The sequence below is a fragment of the Apium graveolens genome, chromosome 7 (assembly GCF_009905375.1).
Source record: "Apium graveolens cultivar Ventura chromosome 7, ASM990537v1, whole genome shotgun sequence".
Taxonomy (NCBI): Eukaryota; Viridiplantae; Streptophyta; class Magnoliopsida; order Apiales; family Apiaceae; genus Apium; species Apium graveolens.
Window position 1 is genome coordinate 241,980,523 of NC_133653.1, and position 13,631 is coordinate 241,994,153.

Sequence of the window (13,631 nt, forward strand, 5' to 3'; positions counted from 1 at the left end):
TAATTCACAGAGATACGTAGGCATCTCGTAAAGGCATAATTAAGCTACGAAACACGAGAGCAGCCATTAAAGGCCTTGAGCTTCCCAACCTAAGCATTAAATACATCAAATAATAACCTTAGTTTTTTATCCATAATAAGACTTAACGGAGTGTGATGGTCATCATCAATTTAAAAGATGGAAGACAAGGATAAGGGCTAAAATCTAAAAATGAGGCAATATTTTGTGAATTCAGCGATACTTCAACCACATTTATGCATTAAACTGTTATATTAAATACATTACGTAATAGTGGTCTTACTTGTGCACGTTCTGTTCAGGTACTTTTTCCCGAAACAAGGTGATATGATAACAAAAAACTTTGGGTGAAGTTTCCTATTTTTAAGGAGTTGTAACATATATCCTCTGCCAAACTCCCAGGCGTGAATCCTCCCTACAAACCATAACTAAAATTAATCTCGTCTGTCATTTTTGAGGTTGTTGGATCCTCTGATATAAAATGGTTGGCAATCAAGAAACTATATCTTTACTCACCAACATAGCACGCGCAGCCTTTGGTGTGGGTGTAGCAGCCACATCCGTCAACTCCTCTATCTACACGGTCGACGGCGGCCAACGTGCATCCTCATGGACCGTCTCCGTGGCGTCATTGATCAACCCATTGGTGAAGGGACCCACTTCATCATCCCTTTTCTCCAAACCCCTAACATTTTTTATATCTGTACTAAACCACATACATTCTCATCAATCTTAGGTACTAAAGATCTTCAAATGGTTAATCTAACCCTTAGGGTTCTTTCCCGACCCGATGAAGCTAAACTCCCAACAATTTACAAAGAGTTAGGCGTTGAGTATGAGGAGAAAGTTCTTCCATCCATTGGTAATGAGATTTTGAAGGCTGTGGTCGCCCAGTTTAATGCTGATGAGCTCCTTACGAGCGTCCTAAGGTGTCTGCACTGGTTCGCGATAGTTTGACTCAACGAGCTAAAAATTTCAATATTCTTCTTGATGATGTGGCCATAACACATTTGTCTTATGGTAATGAGTTTTATAGAGCTGTGGAGGCCAAGCAGGTGGCGCAACAGGAGGCTGAAAGGTCTAAGTATGTTATGGCCAAAGCGGAGCAGGAGAGACGTGCTGAGATTATTAGGGCAGAAGGTGAGAGTGAGTCTGCTAAGCTAATATCATATGCTACCAAGGAGTCTGGAACCGAGTTCATTCAGTTAAGGAAGATTGAGGCTTCCGGAGAGGTTGCTGCCACTTTGTCTAGGAGTCCAAATGTTGCCTACCTACCAAAGGATAACAATTTGCTTCTTGGACTCAGCCGTTGAATTAAATTTTGGGTATGAATTTATTCCTTTGTTACTCGAAAATTATCTTGGACACTGTTTGGTTACATCTAGTATAGCCGGTTTGTGGTGCTAGATATACTAGCTTAAATCTCGTGCGATGTACGAGTTCACGTTAATATTTAAAAATTTTATTTATCCCGTTATATTATTATTTTAAAATTAAAATATAATTATATAATAATAATAAATTTATATAAAAATAATAGAATAACTTGTGGTCGTAGTTTAGTAGGATAAGTATACTATATATAGTTGTTTAATAATTTAGTAGTTTAGCGGATATATAAAACTATTTTTTTTTAATAATATGATAAGTTGGGATTGTAGTTTAGTAGGATAAGTAGACTTGTGTGTAGTAGATTAATAGTTTAGTAGTTTAGCGGATATGTAACACTATTTATTTATTTTGTAATGAACAAAATTTGAAAATAACCGTTGAACCATATTATATCTCATTCCGGTTATTATAGTATATATATAGATAACTTAAATCATGTGCGATGCACGGGTTCTCGTTAATATTTCATTTATCCCGTCATATAATAATTTTAAAATATTTATATAAAAATATAATAATAATAAATTTATAAAAAAATAATAGGATAATATATGGTCGTAGTTTAGTATGATAAGTAGTTTAACAATTTAGTAGTTTAACGGATATATACCGCTATTTTTTTTAATAATATGATAAGTTGTTATTGTAGTTTTTATGATAAGTAGACTGTGTAGTAGTTTAGTAATTTAGTAGTTTAGCAGATATATAACACTATTTATTTATTTTTTTAATAATCAAAATTAGGGAATAACCGTTGAACCAAGTTATACCCTATTCCGATTATTATAGTATATATATATATATATATATACCGGTAACATTGATCGGTAACATGTACGCCTTTATTTTGTTACATATATATAGTCTCGTGTTCTGTATCTTTTTCGATCGGATGGTTGTGGTACAAACTAGATCCAAATCTTTTTACCTTGTATTAGTATTTTCATGAATTTTATTATATTTAAGATGAAGCATTTACTCAGTGATTCTAATTATCCCAGTTTACTGCTGGGCTCTGCTAGGAGGCTGCTAATGGCCTTTTCCTTGTTCTATCCTTGCAAACCCCCCCCCCCCCCCCCGAGACTTTGTTGTTTAATTAGTAGGCTGTCGAGCATTAGGAGGACTTAATAATTAATCAGTCAACAACTGTTGTACCTTTTTTTTATGCGAGGAGAACTATGTTTCTAAGACTCATGTTCTTCTTTTTATCTATATTATATGCAACAAGGACCACACTTGAGTATTTTACAAACTATTACTCCCAAATAAGGCTCTGTTCTATTTCTATAGGACTAGAAAAAGTAGACATATTTCTGTACTAGAGTTGGTTATCATCCAATTTTTATTATCTTTTCTTTTTTGAGTTATATTTATGTAATTCTACATGCATATCCTATCATAATTTATTGCCCTTGTAAATTAATTTTTTTTCACGTTGATGGCCAAATCAATAAAGACAACATTTATATGACTACATATGTTTTTTATCTATTTTGGTGTAAAACTCATCTACAATCTAACTCTAAAAATTACTATATCATTTTGCTTTCATATAAACAATTATACCAAATTCGACATCACACCAAATTTTTTTACAGTTTTTATATATTTCCGTGTTGTCCTTGACTACTTTACTAAAATAAATTTGTTCTATTTATAGTATATTATTTTTTTACCTTTTAAATTTATTTTTATATTTTGATAATAAAATAATCTATGTTGACGGGGGAATTTAGGAGCAACAAAATTTGAGATTTGTAGCCGAAAACAAGATCTGTGACGGTGATTCTTCGTCGGAAAACGTGAATAGCAATCGTCGAATTTTATGAACAGTGTTCGTCAGAAAGTATGAACAATATTTGGTGGTGGTGATTATTGATGGTTGAGTTTGCTTAGGGTTAGTGGTAGCTCATTTGCGCTCTCACTTCTGACTCCTTGCAATTTGCCTACGTATCTCTATTATAGGGAATCAAGCCAACAAAGTTCTTCGGGAACAAGAAACCTAATGGGCTTAGATCTCTTGTCCCGAGACCCAATAGGAAACCTATTAGAAACCATCTTCTACTAGCTTGAGAAATAGCTGCCGATGAGGCCCAACCACTAAGGCCAAAGGCTCACCCATGGCTTCGAGACTTCACGGATAAGGCATCTCCCTGGCCAAGGATAACCCTTCGCTACCAGCTGTTTCTCTAATCCATGGACCCAGGTATAGCCGTGGTTCACCCCAAATATTGGACGCATCCTTGTCCCCCGGATAAGGATCCCCTACCAGATTACAGGATAAGTGATTTCAAGCTTTTGGGTGCAAAGTGCAGGATACTTCGAAATATCCCAACGAGGACACCCATTGACTACAGAGACACAGTTCCCAAAGTACATACCATAATTCACCCCACATCCTCAATGAAGACACTCATTAACTACCGGAGGAGGCCTTCTATCCAGACATTCCTCTTGAGGTCTCTGACCACGGACACCGCCTTCCTGTGGTTGCATTATAGGAAGTAGTTCTTCAATAGAGTACCTGCAGCAAATACGTTAGTTATAATCATCTCTATCTTCTTTGAATCCTCTAGAAAACCCATCCAAGAAGCCAAACCAATACTTCATTAATTCACTTCTTTTTCTAGGGCGCGCCCTATAATCCTCAAAGGACCAAACAAACTCCTTTTGAGGGCGCGCCTTCTTCTGACAAAAAAGGGTTAGCCAATTTCTCCAAATAAGTAGTTGACAAACTAACCTTATGGGTCCAGGGCGCGCCTTCTCTGATTCAATTAGGGCGCGCCTTCTGACTTTAATATTTAAGGAAACTGGCTTTGTTAATTCCTCAATCTTAGGCGCACATATCTCAATTTTAACCATATTATCTGACTCTGACTCAAAGTAAGGTTTATAGCAAATTTCAGGAATAACAACTACCCCCAAATTCCATATGCTATTGAAAATGGGATTCAAATTTCTTATCTTTATTAAAAATTTGTATAAATCAGCATATTCTCTGTGGCGCCCTCCAAACCCGGGTCAGAAGTTTGGGGTCCACACACACACGCCTTATTTATAACCTGCTTATAACAATAATAAATATAACAATAATATGTAGTGACCCTATTTACCAACTACCACGGATCGCAACAGGTTAAAGTATGCACACAAGCCACACATCTACTTATATTACAAACCGTTCAAATCCCAATCATTCAAACTCAAACTGGGTATTAAACTTTATTACAACTTTTACAAACTTAAATTATTCCAAAAGAAGCCTACTAGCTCAGCTTTCTCAACCTGAACCCCTAGCTCTCGCATTGGACTGGGGATCCTCGTTACCAACTGGTTCCTTTTTAACTGGAAAGAATATAAACAACATCGCACAAATGAGCTAACTAGCTCAGCAAGTCACAATGACAAAACTGAGAATAATGATCATCAAGAGAACATGATTATGATATCAGGTGAACAATGGATTATGATTTAGATTTGGATATTATACTTTTAATTTAAAAACCAAGGTTAGGTTGCTGATCATTCACGCACTAACCCCGAGCAAGGCACACAGCATTGCTCTAACTACTGGATCCAAGGCACACATTGGCCTAACTTGACCATTATATGGTCTGACCACGAATCTGGTCCACAATTTTATAAAAACAATCCAATTCTAACATAATAACAGAATAAGCAATAATAAACAATAACCAGAATCATTAACAACAATGAGTGTTTAACAATGAAAGGGTTTCAATCCTTGTAAGGATCAATAAGATAATTTAAAAGCTTGGATGCTGGTATTGAAAGAATTAGATAACAAAGGAATCAACATTTCAGGGTTTCAAAGATTTGGGCTTTCAAAGCATAGGATACAATGTTTGAATATATAAGTAATTCAGTTCAGTGTTTGGGATTTTGTTTGTATGTATTTGTGGAGTAGTATCGTATACTTGAGGTTCGTGTTTGGGTATACAACAATCAATGGTCTAGAAAGAATAAGGTTCATGGCTCAAGAACAATGACTAGAATCAGAGTTTGGGTTTCAGTGCTTCAAAGCACTTGCAATATCAACAAGACTATCAAATACTGCAATATCTCAAGAAAGTTCAGAACACTTGCCTGGTATTAGCTTACTACACTGCACTCGCTTCCAATCACAACCGTCTTACTCCTCAACTACCTGTTTCCCTTTCCTACGCCTTGCCTCTTCTGCTCACATATCATAAGCATCTATCAATAATTGACTCATAGAGTTCTATTCAACACATACTTCTATCTACCCTTCGTTTCACCCAAATCCGATTAACGGATTGAAAGTTATGCAATAATCAAGTAAACACTGAATATATAGACCGATAGTCAATCAACCAGTCACGTATAGCACATAATACATCACGTAATCAATGATATATCATTTATAAAGAAGTCTCGGGTCATAAATAGGCTTTCTGGTATTTAAAATGATTTTTAAAACATTTTTCGGAATTAAAACGGATCGTTGAATCAATTTCGGGTTAATAAACAGGGTTCGATTGGCCAATTCTGGCTCCGAAAAATTTTTATAATAATTATCGAGCCTTGGAAATAATTTAGAATAATATTTTAAAGCTTGAAACTATTTTTCAGAATTTTTAAATCATTTTAAATAATTAAATCTAATTAAATAATTAACTAAAATCAATTAATAATTAATTAAATCAATTAATCAATTAATTTTCGAATTAATTGACCAATTAATCAATTAAAAATTAACTGAAATTAATTAACTAATTAATTCAGATTTATTTTTGAATTAAAAATAATTTTCGGAATTAAAATACTAATTTTTAGAATTTTCAGAAATTAAAAATGAATTTTTATAATAAAAATAAATGGGAAATATGATTTTTAAACATTTTTAAAACAGGAATCCTAAATTTGCAAAGTCTGGAAACTTCAGGGACCAAACTGCATCGTTTTCAAAATTATAGGTACTAAACTGTAATTTTCCAGCCCCGTCGCCGGAAAACACAGGGTTGCCGGAGAACACGTTCCCGGCATCCTCACCCCACCAACACCTCCAGATCACATCTATATTTCACCAGGAACTCAACCATACCAACAAATCATTCTAATCATCCCTGAGTTGGTCGGAATTTGGCCGTGAAGTTTGCCAGTTTCCGGCGAACTTTGGAAAATTTCAAAAGACAACTCCCTTCTCTACAGACCTCGGTGATTCATGAAACTTATACGACTAGATTGCAAATTTCACAGAGAATACAATCCACTATACCACAACATTAATCTATTCCAGAATAAGAAACCCCCAAATTTCAATTAAGAACATTCATACGGGTTATAAACCCTAATTTTGAAATTCGAAAATCAAACTCAAATTTGAACATGTTATTGAACTCCAAATCAGACGTATAATATATCAAAATCATCAGGAAAACAAGCTCTATAACATGCAATCATCAAATCATACAAACAATCATCCGAACAAAAATTCATATTTTTAATAAATTTAATTTGAAAATAAATAAAATTATAGAAAATAAACCTTGATTTCTGCAGTAAAACAAAGCTCAGAATCTGGTAGAACACTTCAAATCCTTCGTTTTGGTTACTCAAGCTTTGAAAACAGAGATTGGTAACGCCTTCGTTTTGCTGTTTGATTCTTAGAACAGTTTATGTAATTAGGGTTTTTCTCTGAAAATTATAAAATTAACTATCTGTAAATGATTTTGATACGAAATAAAATACGGTAAAGGCTATTTATAATTACGGAAAATTAGTATCCCGTTGGATCATTCCGGATATAAAACGGTACGTTTATTTATAAAAACTGATCCAAACGGTATCGGTTTTCGGGATAATTATCCAAATCAGTACAATTTGTACTGCGGTCTTGGTCTCAGCGCCTGGTTACACGTACTACGAAGTGATAATTGGGATAGTTTAATAAAAAGCTCTCGTTTATCGAAAATACGGGTTTTATTGATTTACCGAAATAAATATTGTATCAAAAATGTTGCGCCGGGACCCGCACAGAACAAACCGTAAGCCGGATCGAAAAAGTCGAAACATGGAATATGCTCGGAATATTACAATTAGGTTAGGAAGGAGTTCTCGGAAGAGTTTCGGATTCCAAAAACGTAACAACGGTGGACGTCGGTTGGTTCCCGTTTTTATAAAATAGATTTTAAATACTCGGATTTTTTTTTTATAAATTTTATATGATCCTTATAAATCCATAAATCAACATAAAAATAATTAGGACGATATGACAATTATCTATGTTTTATTTTGGACATATAAAAATTAAAATACTCAATTAATATTATTTTTGAATATCGAAGTACAGATAACACTTAACAATTAACTCACAGAATAGATACTGAACACACATAATAATTATTTAATAGCAAAAATAATTACATGATATATCCCGGATATTACATCCTTCCCCCTTAAAAGGATTCTATCCTCAGAATCTCCTAAGAAAACAAATGAGGGTACTTTTCTCTCATATCACTTTCTAACTCCCAGGTTGACTCTTCAACCTTTGGGTTTCTCCACAATACTCTTACTAACTTTACCACTTTATTTCTCAATACTTTCTCTCTCTCCTCTAGAATCTCTATCGGGCTCTCTATATATGACAAATCTGCCTGAAGCTCTATTGGCTCATATTCTATTACATGCCTGGAGTCTGGATTATATTTCTTGAGCATCGATACATGAAAAACATTGTGAATGTGCTTCATGTGCGGTGGTAACGCCAACTCGTAAGCTACTTTGCCAACGCTTTAGGATCTCAAAAGGTCCGACATATCTTGGACTCAGCTTTCCTTTCTTTCCAAACCTCGTTAGTCCTTTCCACGGTGATACTTTCAGTAATACCATGCTTCCTTCTTCAAATTACATGTCTTTCCTTGACTGATCTGCATATTTCCTCTGACGATCTTGTGCGGCTATCAATCTCTTCTGGATAATTTCAACAATTTCCTTTATCTGCTGTACCAGTTCAGGCCCAAGTACCTTGCGTTCTCCTACTTCGTCCCAATATATTGGAGATCTACATTTGCGTCCATAAAGAGCTTCATAGGGTGGCATCCCAATGCTGGCATGATAACTGTTGTTGTAAGCAAACTCTACCAGAGGTAAATGTTCGTCCCAACTTCCTTTGAAATTAATAGTACAAACACGTAACATGTCCTCGATTGTCTGGATCGTTCTTTCACTTTGGCCGTCCGTCTGGGGGTGATAGGCCGTACTGATATTCAGTCTTGTTCCCAAATATTCTTGAAAACTCTTCCAAAATCTTGAATTAAACCTTGGATCTCGATTAGATACAATAGACACGGGAACTCCATGACGAACTACAATTTCCTTCAGGTACATATGGACCAACTTGTCGAGCGAAAATCTTTCATTTATAGGCAGAAAATGAGCTGACTTGGTAAGTCTATCCACTATAACCCAAATGGCATCATGATTAGCCCTTGTCCTTGGTAATCCAACTATAAAATCCATGGCAATATGTTCCCATTTCCACTCTGGAATCTCTAATGACTGTAACAATCCACTTGGTCTCTGATGCTCTGCTCTAACTCTCTGACAGGTATAACATTTGCTAATACATTCCGCAATTTCCCTCTTCATGTCTGGCCACCAATAATTCTTCTTTAAATCTCTGTACATTTTGGTACTCCCTGGATGGATGGAATACCTTGAATTATGTGCCTCTTGTAAAATTTCATTTTTCAGCTCCGTCACTGGTGGAATCCAAATTCTAGATGAAAACCTCAGAATACCTTGATCATCCTTTTGCGTGCATAACTCTTCACCTACCAAATGATTTATATCTTGATCCATTACATCTTCCTGACATTTCTTTATTTTCTCAAATAATTCCGGTTGGAAAGTCATACTGTATACTTTCGCTTCCTCATACTTGCAAACTTTAATCTCCAATTCCAATTTCTGAAATTCCTTATATATATCTTCAGGTACTGATAACACATTCAACCTTTCCGTCCAACTCAATGCGTCTGCTACCACGTTCGCTTTACCGGGATGATAATTAATCGAGCAATCATAGTCTTTGATCAACTCTAACCATCTCCTTTGCCTCATAATAAGTTCCTTCTGTGTGAATATGTACTTTAAGCTTTTGTGATCCGTGAAAATCTCGCATTTTTCTTCATACAAATAATGTCTCTAAATCTTTAAAGCGAAAACTATGGCTGCTAGCTCCAAATCATGAGTAGGATACTTCTGTTCGTGTGGTTTCAATTGCCTTGACGCATACGCAATCACCTTTTCGTGCTGCATTAAAACACATCCTAGTCCTTTGTGAGAAGCATCACTATAAATTACGAAATTCCCTTGATCATCTGGAAGTGACAAAACAGGTGCCGTGATTAATCTTCGCTTCAATTCCTGAAAACTTTCTTCGCACTTGTCGTTCCATATAAACTTTTCATTCTTTCATATAAGCTTTGTCAATGGTGTTGCAATCCTTGAGAAATTCTGAACGAATCGTCGATAATATCCTGCCAATCCCAAGAAACTTCTTACCTCAGTGGGTGTTCTCGGTCTCTCCCAATTCGTAATTGCCTCGATCTTTGCCGGGTTCACTTTGATCCCTTCGTTACTGACTATGTGTCCTAAGAACTGAGCTTCCTGTAGCCAAAACTCACACTTCGAGAATTTAGCGTATAATTTCTTTTTCCTTAAAATCTCCAAAGCCGTTCTCACATGTTCCGCATGATCCTCTTCCGTCTTTGAATAGATTAAAATATCATCTATAAACACAATAACAAACTTATCCAAATACTCCTTGAAAATTCTGTTCATCAGGTCCATAAACACTTCCGGGGCATTGGTCAATCCAAAAGACATCACTAAAAACTCGTAATGTCCATACCTTGTTCTGAAAGCTGTCTTTGGTATATCTTCTGGCTCGATCTTCAGTTGATGATATCCCGATCTTAAATCAATTTTGGAGAAGTACTTGGCTCCCTTCAACTGGTCGAACAGATCATCGATTCTGGGTAACGTATACTTGTTCTTGATTGTCAGCTTGTTGAGCTCCCTATAGTCGATGCACAGTCTCATGCTTCCATCTTTCTTCTTGACAAATAATACCGGGGCTCCCCACAGGGATATACTAGGTCTGATTACTCCTTTTTCTAACAATTCCTGCAATTGCTTCGCTAGCTCTTTCATCTCAACAGGTGCCATTCTGTATGGGGCCTTGGATACTGGTTCTGTTCCCGGTGCTAAGTCGATCGCAAATTCAATTTCTCTATTTGAAGGAAGTCCGGGTAATTCATCGGGAAATATGTCTGGAAATTCATTCACAACGAGAATATCTTCAAGTTTTGTTGGTTCTTGACTTCTGTCAATCACATATGCCATGAAATGCTCACATCCTTGTCGTAGTAACTTCTTTGCTTGAATCATCGTTAAGAACTTCTTTACTTGTTTTTGACACTTGAACGTTACTATCCTTTCGTCTGGCGTTTTCACCATTACCTTCTTATTTCGACAATCTATCTGGGCATCGTGCCTAGATAACCAATCCATCCCTAATATAACGTCAAATTCTCCTAACTTAAATGGGATCAAATCTACACAAAACTTACTACCAGAAATCTCAATCTCACAATTCCCACAAACTTGATTAACAGATACACGTTCTTGATTTGCTAATTCCATAGTCATTATTTCATTTAAACACTCAACTGGACAATTTAACTTACTAACAAAATCTTGTGAAATAAACGATCGAGTTGCTCCCGAATCTATTAACACTTTGGCACATAAAGAATTCACATTAAGCGTACCTGCCATGACATTCGTATCCTGGATAGCATCCTTTACCGACATGTCAAAAACTCTAGCCCTTGGAGTCTCATTCACTATTGGGGTAGATCCCATAATCCTCAATGCATTACTGACTGGGGCTGATGTCTTGTAATCCCTGGCCATATGTCCTGGTTTTCCATATTTAAAGCACGTAAATCCAATGGCTGGAACCTTTACTGCTGGATTCTGGATAGGCTGATCCTTACTTGCTGGTTCTCTTGCAGGCTGATTTCGGCACTCCCTCGAATAGTGCCCTTTCTGGTTGTATTTGAAACATACCACATTCAACTTATTCCAAACTCCTCCATGCTTCTTCCCACATACTTGACAATCCGGAAAAGTTAGTCTCAACTGACTTGGCTGATTTGTATTAACTAGACGGTTGCTCTGGCCTCCGTCTCCTGCATTCTGTCTCCTGAAATTAAAATTTCTCCCTGGCTGAAACTTACCCTTCTTAAAATTTGGAAACTTCCCTGTTTGTGGCTGACCCTCACTTCCCTCAACTTTCCTTTTCTTGCTTTCCTTTTCCTTCTTTAATATCTCACTCTCTGTCTCTGCGATCATAGCCTTCTTTACTACTCCTACATAGGTATCCAATTCAAAAATGGCTACCTTCCCTCTGATTCGGGGTTTAAAACCTTGCTGGAATCTTTTAGCCTTCTTCCTGTCAGTATCCACATACGATGATACATATCTTGACAATTCCTCAAACTTACCCTCATAATCTGTTACCGACATTTTTCCTTGCTTTAATTCTAAAAATTCAGCTCCATTTGATCCTGAACAAACTGAGGAAAATATTTTTCTAAAAACAATTCCTTAAACCTTTCCCAAGTAATAACATATATGCCTTCCAATGTCTTCACCATTTCCCACCAATAGGTGGCCTCATTCTTCAGATAGTAACTTGCAAAACTCAACCTTCTGTTCTTCCTTTACTTTCACTAAGGCAAATGCCTTCTCTATTTCCTTTAACCAAACATTTGCTTCAATTGGCTCTAAGGAACCCTTGAATTCTGGTGGGTTTACTGCCTGAAAAGTTTTAAAAGTTACCTGGGGGTTGGTCTGTCTTTGTTGTTGTTGTGCCAGGTGAACTGTTTGTTGGGCCAAGATTTGAAGAATCTGGGCTATTGCTGGGTCCATGGGTCCTGGGTTCACATTTGGATTCGTATCATCTTGGTTGTTATTGTTGTTGGTTTCTTCATTCTGGGTGTTGGTGCGGGTATTTCTTCTGGGAGGCATTTTCTGTAAAGAATCAATCAACTTATTTAGCTTTTGAATCAATCTTTTGCATAAAAGGACAGTTTTATAAAACTGAAATATCTCTTTTTGAAAACAGTTGTAACTAAGTAAATTGCATGCTTCTTTACAGAATATGAACAGTTATGGAAAACAGGGTACATGGTATCACAGGGTATAACTGGTGCAATAAATAAGGTAAGGTATAACAGGTGCAATAAAGTAAATGACAGTACTGGAAAGGAAAAATGTACTGATATATATAGATCAAAAGTTTTAGGTAGTACAAGAGTAAAGACGCTTCGGAAGTAAAAGAAAAAGTGTACAACAACCTACTCACTAGTCAGTATAGCTAGTCTATAAAGACAACTCAAAAGTCTACTGGTACATACTACACACCACTGTACGTACTACATAACCATAACAACACTGCTCAGCATCTCCATCTCTGAATCTCTGGCTCATGGCAAATCTGGACCTCCTATCTCCTCAAGCTCCTCTAGAACCCACTTAGCCCAATCTACTAGGAAATCAGGGGTGATGTCCTCATGTGTAGCCTCAGTAATCCTCACAGCAGCTGCTCTATGAAACGCCTAGAGCCTCTCCCTAAGTCGCCTCTCACCACTCCCCATCTCTCTAGTACGCATGATATGCAATAAGTCCTGGATCTGACCCTGTAGGAATCGCTGCTCCATAAGGCAAGCCTCAAACTGATGATATGTGACAGGATAGGAAGAGAACTAGAAAGGTACTCCTATGACTGAATGACTAGTAAAGCCTGAATCAGCAGGTGGGGGTCCTCTGACAGGTGGCCTCATGCCTGGAGGTGGAATAGCCTGCAGTGGTACGGGTTGCAACACAGGTGAAGGTAGTATAGCCAATACTGGTGGAACAACAGGACGTGGATCCGAAGACGGCACTCCAACTGAAGGCTCTGAGTGATCAGCTGATACGGGAATAAAAGAGTCGGCCATCACTGCTATCTGAAATCATATCGCAATATAAGAATCTCGAACCATAACGCGAATTACACTAATACCTGATATACCGAAGCACTCAACCTCTCGACGTTCTATCTTTCTATTCCTTAGATCCTAACCCTCTACCCATTCCCGTCAACCTAGGCTTGTGTCAGT

The 13,631-nt window shown here is 36.8% G+C and overlaps 1 pseudogene; it reads left to right on the forward strand.

Moving 5' to 3' along the window:
* Nucleotides 1–499: 499 nt before the first annotated feature.
* Nucleotides 500–1,331, forward strand: LOC141675132 (prohibitin-4, mitochondrial-like; annotated as a pseudogene).
* The last annotated feature ends 12,300 nt before the right edge of the window (nt 1,332–13,631 follow it).